Here is a 9,427-nt window from a genome sequence, read left to right as displayed (position 1 = left end):
TCCACGATCCCCTGTAACACCGTACAAGGCGGAGCTCCACTCATGCCCTGTCACGGCCGTACCCAGCGCTGCCCCACAAACGCTCTGTAACGCCGTGTCAGTGGCAGCTCCATCGTGCCCCACGATGACGAACCCTCCTGAAAACCCCCCAGCCTGGTATATAATGCGGCTGGGGAGAAGGGGGGTAAGCAGAAAACTTCCAGAGCATTCTCCTACTTGCTACTATTATTCTCTTCTTCTCCTCCATTCCTCTGACTTATCGTCGGAGGGCCCCACTACCCCAGTTGGGTGCGAGGCTTGCTTGCAGGTTTCCCGGTGGAAGGTGGAGCGCAATCAACACCAACCAAGCAACTCAACGGAATCCCGTTCACACCGCTGTTGCCAATCGTTCTCGGTTTGGACCACCAGCACATGTATCATCTGAAATTTAAATCTGAAAATCTTTATGATACACCTTGAGGCTTGTTATTTGGTTAATATATCTTATGCATAAATCATGAACCAAATTGCAAGTCAAACAGTTGATCTTAAGAGCCTCTAACTTAATGAAAAAGGGGAGCATAATGTGTTGAATTTTTTGAGTATCTCTCAGAAAATCTATTTTGAATTCACTAATGAGTCCTAATTGGCTTGCTCTTTAGAACTTCAATTTTGTGCCAATTCATATTTTTATGTATCAAATTGTGCTTATTTTTTAAGGAATAAAAGAATAAAGTCTTAAAAGAGCTTTAAAAGAACCTTCAAAGCTTTAAACTTTATGTATATTCTAAGATATATCATAAATTGCATGAATTCATATTTGGTATTTATGCCACATATTTTACACCATAAAAGAACTTTGCAATCATACTAATATATTGGGCAAAAGATCTTAAATGAACAAGCTTTCATACTTATTATTGAAGAGGTCAGATTTCCATTCGTGCTTTCCTTGAATATTATTTGGGTACTTCTTGAATTAACTTAAGAAAGTTTCCACCTACACTTGATTTGAAAACTACTTTGGAACCACATTCGATGTTTCTCATTATAATTGGCTCTGATCTATACTCATTAATCTTTTTCTAACATTATTGCCTTTGAGTTATATGATTCATATTCTTGCAATAATTTGACATTCAAATCAGAGTACAAAAAAAAAAAAGACATATTTGAGTATTCTTATCTTGTGCTTAATGTTTCATTATATTACAACCCTTTTGATGTTGTCAAAAAGGGGGAGAAATATCTGATTATATGCTCATAATGCTTTTATGTTTTGAATTGAATACAATCAGCTTAAATTGAATATGTTGATTGTGTTAAGCTGATTAAATCTAAAGCATTATCATGAAGTATAATTTAAATATATATGTTTTCTACTTCATGCAACTTAGCTATGCATTAGTTCTAGAACACAATATATTTTATATTGCACATACTCCAAGTTTTGTCATCATCAAAAAGGGGGAGACTGATGACCCAAAGATTGAGCTAAAGATTGATTTTGATGATCACAAAACCTTGAAGTATAATTACTAATGTTTGTGTTGCAAGAAGAAAGATAATTTATTTGCAAGGAACATAGCAAGTTGAAAAATATAAGAAGGCCTCAAATTCTCTCAAAAAAAGTTGGAAGAAGCTTCACTTCATTGGCCCAAGTTTCAAGTTCAAAGGATTCAAGTTGAAGGGAGCAAATTCAAGAAAGATTCAAAAGAATAGTCCTCGAGTCGACTCCGGAAAGTTTAGAGTCGACTCTGGCACTCTAGAGTTTCAAGAAACAGTGCTCGAGTCGACTCCGATACTCTACGAGTCGACTCCGACTGAGAACAAACAAAAAACAGAAAGTTGACTTTCAGCGCTACAGTGATCTCGAGTCGACTCCAACTTCAGTGCTACAGTGCGGAGCCGACTCCCAGCTACAGTGCCGATAGACTACTATTCACAAGTGACTCCTGTTCAGCCGAGTCGACTCCAACTTCAGCCGAGTCGACTCCAGCATGCTGGAGCATAACGGCTAGTTTTTTCTTGATTCCAACGGCTCTATTTTGTCTCTAACGGCTAGATTTTGTTTCCACTCCCTCTAAAGCCATAAAATCAAGAGGAGAGCTAGGGAAGAGGGTATGGAAGTGGGAGAGAACATTTAGGGAAGAGATTTCAAAGAGATTACAAGGGAAATCTCCCAAAAGCACAAAAGGGCCATTCAAAGCAAAATAGAGAGAAGAAGAGCATCCAAGTGAATCCCAAAGCTTCCTCTCCATCCGTGTGCTGCCTCGGTGATCCTCTACTTCGTGCAAAATCAGAAGAGGGTCAAGTAAAGAAGAAGCCGAGTTCCTTCATCTACAAATTTGTTTGAGGGCTTCTTCCCTTTACTTTACTTGTTTATATTTGCTATATTTGCTTATTTGAGAAGCTTGTATTTGATTTAAATTCTTGCTCTAATATCTTGTAACTTGATTCAATCAAGGATTGAATCAAGGGGTTAAGGTTTGTTGGTGAGCCAAAGGGAAAAACCAACATTGTAAGGTTGTGGTTGGTGAGCCTTTGGGAAAACCAACTGGGTTGATTGTGAACTCGGAAAACAATCATTGTAAAGTTGTGGTTGGTGAGACTTTGGAAAACCAACTGGGTTGATTGTGAACCCGGAAAACAATCGTTGTAAGGTTGTGGTTGTGAGCCTTTGGGAAAACCAACTGGGTTGGATTGTGAGCCCGTGAAAACAATCGGTTGGTTCTAGTCGGTGAGCCTGTGAAAACGACCGAGTTCGTTGTGATCTCGCAAAACAACAAGTTGGGTTGTGAGCTTGTAAAACAACCGACTATAATCTGAGGGATTATAGTGAAATTCCCAAGAGGTCTTGGGGAGTGGATGTAGGTGCTGGGGTGCACCGAACCACTATATATCTTTGTGTTTGTGATGCCTTATTTCTTGCGTTTCATGCCTTACATACATACTTGACTGTGTAATATCTCTAGCTTTATTTTCTAATTGCGTATAAGAGATTGTTTAGAACTTGCTTAGCTTTCACTCTATTCTTACAATTTACATAGATTAAATTGATCATACAACTATAAGTTAATTTAGGATCAATTGCGTCCTAAAGTCATAGTATAATTGCTCTAGCTTAGTTTGTCACTGCATTACTTATAATTACCTAGAGCTTAAGTAAGTAACATCTTATCATTCCGCTACATTCAATTTAAAGTAAAAAATTAGGAAACACAATTTTTAGAAAACCCAATTCAACCCCCTCTTGGGTTGTCATCTTGGGCAACAACCTCATCCTTAGTTTTAATTAGGTAGATGTAACAGAAATTGGATAGATCATCTATACGGGTCACAAAGTATCTATTACCTTTCCTAGAAGTTCTACTTGAGTCACAAACATCACTATAGATCAACTCTAATAGATTTGAATCCCTATTAACAGATTTAAAAGGCTTCCTAGAGAGTTTGGCTTCTACACAAATTTAACATTTCTTATGGTTCTTAAGATCACTTTTGGTATTAGATTTAGGTTCATAAGTTGCTTAATTGAATTTTAATTTACATAACCTAATCTACCATGCCAAATAGAAGGAGGTTCTATATTTGTAATCAAAGAATTTTCATTCATTGAAAGAGCCATTACATTCAACTTAAACAATCTTTCATTTAGAAATCCTTTTACAATAAACATTAAACCATGAGAAATTACAACTTTATTGACTCAAAAATAAGACGATAGCCTTGCTGGACAAGCAAAGAACCACTAATGAGGTTTCTCCTAACAACTGGAACATGTTGGACGTCGTGCAGGGACAGGATTTTTCCAGAGGTAAGCTTTAAGTCCACTCATCCCATTCCTAGCACACGCGGCTCCAAGCTGTTTGCCATTGATAAGTGCTTAATAATCTATAATTTAGTTATCTTTCCATAGCACTTATCAATATTTTTAAACTGATAAATATATATTTACCATAAAATTAAATAAACATTGAAATGAATTTAAAATATGGTAAGAGGTAAATAATTCTTTTCTCAAAACAGACTCTAAACTTGTCTCTCTCCTGGTTATAATCTTTCATGAAAACATATAAGTAGGAGATTGTGTTAACCCGGTTTGGTAAACTGATGGAGTTGTAATCAAGCTAAGGTTATAATTAAATGGGTTTTGGTCCTAATTAGATTGAAAGCTATAATTAATTATTTTTGTATGAGGAAAATGTTTGATTAATTTTATTAAGTCACGGTCCTGTTTTTAGTTTTGTCGAGTCCGGTCTGAAGCAGTTTAGCAAGAATTGAATTTAAATAACATTGGGCTCGAGACCAAGTTCAAGCAAATTAAAGATCATAACCTACCTCAATCCAAAGCTAATTCCCAAACCAATCCTATTCCTTTCCCGCGACCACTATCCAAGCAATCCAACGGTTCAGAAACTCCCGTCTCCGCATCACGTTTCCAAACTAAGCAAAATAGAGGAGATCCTTGTTTAAATTCATATATGCCCATTTTCACGTCAAAATAAAGCAAGAAAAATAATTTTTTCCCAAAAATTACTGGAATCACTGTTCAGGTGAACAGTATTCCGAGGTAACACTGCTCATATGAACAGTGTCCCGTGAAAACACTGTTCATATGAACAGTGTTACAAAATAATAATAATAATAAAACTAATCCACTGTTCATCTTCTTCCTCCCTCCTTGCATCAGGGCGTCCACCTTCCTCCGTCGATCCCGCGAGCAGATCCGCCGCCCGTGCCAGCCGCATCAGCCGCGTGCCATCCGCCGTGATGCAGCCCGTTCCACCTCCCAGCAGCCGAGATCCAGCTCCTCCGCCATCAGCCTCCCGTCGTTCTGCAGCCAGCAAATCAGGCGTTTGTCCGAAACATCTTCAACGCGTTCATGGCACGATTCAAGGCTGCAGCGAATCTCCGGCCATCCTTCCATTTCGAACACAGCCGAGGCGTCCCAGATTTCAGCTCCCAATCGCGACCAGCATCCTGTTTTTCGCCATCCCGTCCGCATCTTCTCCGGATTCAAAACCCCCAAATCACGGATTGACGCCCTTCACCCGAGATCCAGCCATTCTCCCAGCATCACGCCCTCGCGTGCAACAGGAATCAAGCCTCCGCGAGATCGAAGACCTCAGACCACGCCCTGAATCCATCGCTGGGTCTTCAGCGGTCTATAAGAGGAGCTCGGTTGAGAAGAAAAAAAAGAGAGGGGAGACCCCTATTTCGGTGAAGAAAAGAAGCCACCAGCCGAGAGAAAAGAGAGAAAAAGAAATAAAAAAGAGAGAAAAAGGGGGGAAAGAGAATATTTTGTGATATGTTGGGAATAATGGGAGGTGAAGGCTTTCATTTGAAGACGGGAGGTCGTCCGGAAGCCATGCTCGGCTAAACGTCCAATCTAGGGCTGGATGAAGCCCTAGCAATGTATCAGGGCATTGTAGTTCTTACTTTTTATTATTATTTTGGAGCTTGTTTAAATTCTTATCTTCAATGAAATATTTCTTTTATGATGTTTAAACCTTGAGCATGCTATTTATTATTCATGTTTGCTAAAGTAGTCTAAGATGATCCATGCCTAGGAAGATGAGGTGTGCTGCACCCTAGATTAGCATACTTAGGTAGACACTTCATGCTATACCGAAGATGGATCTTCCTAAAACTCTTTATATTTTTATTTAAAAGGCTTGTAGCCAATATTGCATGCCTCTCCAAAAGATAAAAAAAAATATTAAAGAACACAGACCCTGATACAATGCTATGTGGTGGATTCCAAACCCTAGATCCATTTACTCTGATAAATTCTAATTCGCACTCATAGTTTAATTTAGTTTATTCGAATTAGCAAATTCTTCTTCTTGATTTATTTTTAAAAGAAAAATAACTTGTCTCCAATCCCTGTGGACCGACACCCGTAATCACTATCCTACAAGATACGTGCTATTGCGTGGTTTATTTTCAAAATTGAAAGAACCGACCAATTTTTGGCGCCGTTGCCGGAGATTGCTAGCATAGTTATTTTTCTATTAAAAAAAATATTTAAAATTAAAAAAAATTCTTTAAAAAAAAATTTCTATTATTGTTACTTTTCTTATCTTCTTTTTCTCCCTTACTAATTTTTATTATTTATTTATTTTTTTATCAGGAATCGAGGAAAAAAAATCTGGGATGATCAAAAGGAGAACTGCCGGAAAAGAAATGCTGTAGAGGTTTAAAAAAAAAAATTAAATTGCTGGGGAAATTCCCTTTGGTAACCTCTAAACTTTTTTTATTTAAATTAATTATTGGTTTGAAATTTTGTGGTGATTGTTTGATTTTAATTATAGCAAAATTGTGAATGCATGCTTGATACACATACACAAATCAATTTGCACATAGTAAGGGCAATCACCCCAACAAGATAAGAGCCAGATTTCATCACCGGACTCTTGCCCAATTTAGGTGAACTCAATCTCACATAGTGTCACTTTAATTAAAATCAATTAGACATTGGCCCTAGGGATATTCGAGCTCAATAGGACGAAGATCACCGAAAGTTGCACCAATTTCGCTCTGTGGCTAGTTGATGTCTAGGCAAGGCTTGTCCCCTATAAGGGAGGACAGTTCATCTGTTCGAGGCAAGGTGGGTTTTAAGTGGGACCTTTGCGAACGCATCGTGACCCCACTTACCTGGGAGCTTACCTGGTCAACTCGGTTCATTAGACCGGATTGGAGGCTTAGGTGCCCTCTTCAAACCAGTTAGGAGCTGTCCTAGTGGTTTCAGGACAAACACAAGGATTGATGTGTTATCTTTTATTGCATGCTTGATTGATCAAGTACTAGTATATGCAAGGTAGTCGTTCTAGAGTACGAAACCTATTACCTTTTGACCCTAAAATAGAACGAACCCTTAGGAACATTCGAGCTAAGATCAAAACATTAGGATATCCCCACCTCTTAAGATGGCTGAAGAACAACCCAAACTCCTGAGGGAATATTTACTCCCACTATTTACACTTCCCCATCTTGCATTCGATTACCTGAGGTAGCAGGCTGTACAATACGAAATAAAGTCTAGTGCGATCCAAATGCTTCCATCTTTTATGGGCTCACCAATGAAGATCATATAACACCTAGATGAATTCCTTGAGATTTGCACCACTGTCAAGATCAGAATTTCACTGATGTGCCTGAAACTTAGATTATTCCCCTTCTCCCTTAAAGATAGAGCCAAGCAATGGTTGAATTCTTAGAAGCCAACTCGATTCATTCCTGGGGTCAAATGCAACAAGAATTCTTAAAAAATACTTTCCCATAGGAAGAACGAACCAGTTTAGACGTGCTATCACAAGCTTCTCCCAAACTGAGGGGAGAAGAATTTCATGAAACTTGGGAGATTTCGGGACCTAATCCGTAAATGCCCACATCATCAAATACCTAAGTGGCAGCTAGTGCAATGCTTCTATACGGATTGACTGAACGAAACCATCAGATGATTGATGCCGCATGTGGGGGGACATTCATGCTTCAAATGAGCATGAAGCATGGAAATTATTTGAAAATCTAAATGAAAACTCCCTCCACATGCTTCATGTTCTCGTCAAGCACCCCCGAGTTCTCAAAGAAAAGGGACAATTTGTGAAATAAGTCATTCTATGGACCTGTCTAGCAAGGTAGATGCATTGTCCCATAAGATTGACCAACTGAAGTGGGCATTACATGAACTCTTCCCAAGCACAAGTGTGTACTATTTGTTCTAGCCCATCCCACCCTATTCATGAGTGCCCCTCAGCACCCCAATATCCCCGAACTCGTGCAAGAACACATCAATGCTGCTCAAACACAGCCTAGACCGGGTAATGACCCATTTTCCAATACATATAACCCGGGATGGCGAAATCATCCAAACTTTCTTGGAAGCAGCAAGCTTCGAACACAGCCCAACCTATTCCCAAAATTTTCAAATTCTCAGAATTTTCAAAACCCAACAAAATATTCATCCCTACCGTCCCTCAACTCAATTTCAACACATTCTTCCTCCACCCCAAAGAAACACAAGCCTTTGAGCGAGAAAGTGTTGAACGCCCTTCCAAGGTTTGGAAACCATTACACAATTAGTGCACTCTCATACGCAATCATCGCCAAGCTAGAATCCCAAATGGGTCAACTAGCTAATGCACCTAAACAAGCGAGAGGAAGGAAAGCTTCCAAGCCAACCACTAAGTAATCCTAGGGGACAATACATGGCTCAAGAAAATCAACTAAATGCAATTCATCATGAACAAGCCAATGCTTTGACTACCCTAAGGAGGTGGACGTTGTAGTAGACAATAAGATGGGAGGACAACAATAGAAAGATGAAGAAGAGGATAGAAATGTGTCAAATGAAAAACCTTCTTCTTTTTCTTCACCTAGTCCACCTTCTGCCAAAACTCATATCCCAAAGGCCCCATATCCTGAAGCTCTTACTTCACCCTCTCTATTTGGCAAAAAGGGAACTTCATTAGAAGAGATGATGGAGGTCTTCAAACAATTAAAATCAAACCTCCACTCCTTGATGCCATCAGACAAGTTCCCTCCTATACCAAATTTCTCAAAGACCTTTATACACAAAAGCGAAAATCCTAGGACACATGGCCTAAGAAGGTCTTCCTAACTGAGCAAGTGAGTTCTATTCTCCAACACAACACCCCTCCAAAATTCAAAGATCCTGGTGCTCCCACGATCTCCTGTGTCTTAGGAAATAATTTTCATTGATCGAGCACTCTTAGATCTAGGGGCAGAGTGTCAACCTTTTACCTTATTCAGTTTATGAGAAACTTGGTTTAGGTGAGTTAAAACCAACCTCGGGTAATCCCTTTCAATTGGCTGGATCGATCTGTAAAAACACCACGTGGAATAATTGAAGATGTTCTTGTCAAAGTAGACAAATTCTATTTTCCAGTAGATTTCATTGTCCTTGATATGGAACATGACCCAATCCTAATAAACAAATCTCCGTGATCCTTTGGGCGGGCCTTTTTAGCAACAGCCAATGCGTGCATCAATTGTAGAACAGGGGTAATGAACATATCATTTGGAATATGAAGGTAAAATTAAATGTGTTCAATGCGGGCCGACCAACCCGCAATGAAAATTGAGTGTTTTATGATAGACAAAATAGATGACCTCATAGAAGGAGATGCAAAAACTATCTCACTATGTCTGGCTAAAGACAATAACTTAGCGCTTGTTGGGAGGCAACCCAATTCTCTTAGACTATTTCTTAACATTGAGGACAAGTTAGGTTTAGGTTTGGGGGTATTCATTCTTAATTTTCATCCCAAAAAAAAATAAAAATAAAAATAAAAATTAAAAATAAAAATAAAAATAAAAATAAAAATAAAAAATAATAATAATAATAATAATAATAAAATCATTTTTAAAAAAGAAAAAAAATAAAAAATAAAAATATTTTTTAAAAAATGTGTTTATTTTC

Source organism: Phoenix dactylifera, unplaced genomic scaffold, assembly GCF_009389715.1.
Source record: "Phoenix dactylifera cultivar Barhee BC4 unplaced genomic scaffold, palm_55x_up_171113_PBpolish2nd_filt_p 000535F, whole genome shotgun sequence".
Lineage (NCBI taxonomy): Eukaryota > Viridiplantae > Streptophyta > Magnoliopsida > Arecales > Arecaceae > Phoenix > Phoenix dactylifera.
Note: the sequence above shows the minus strand (reverse complement) of the source record.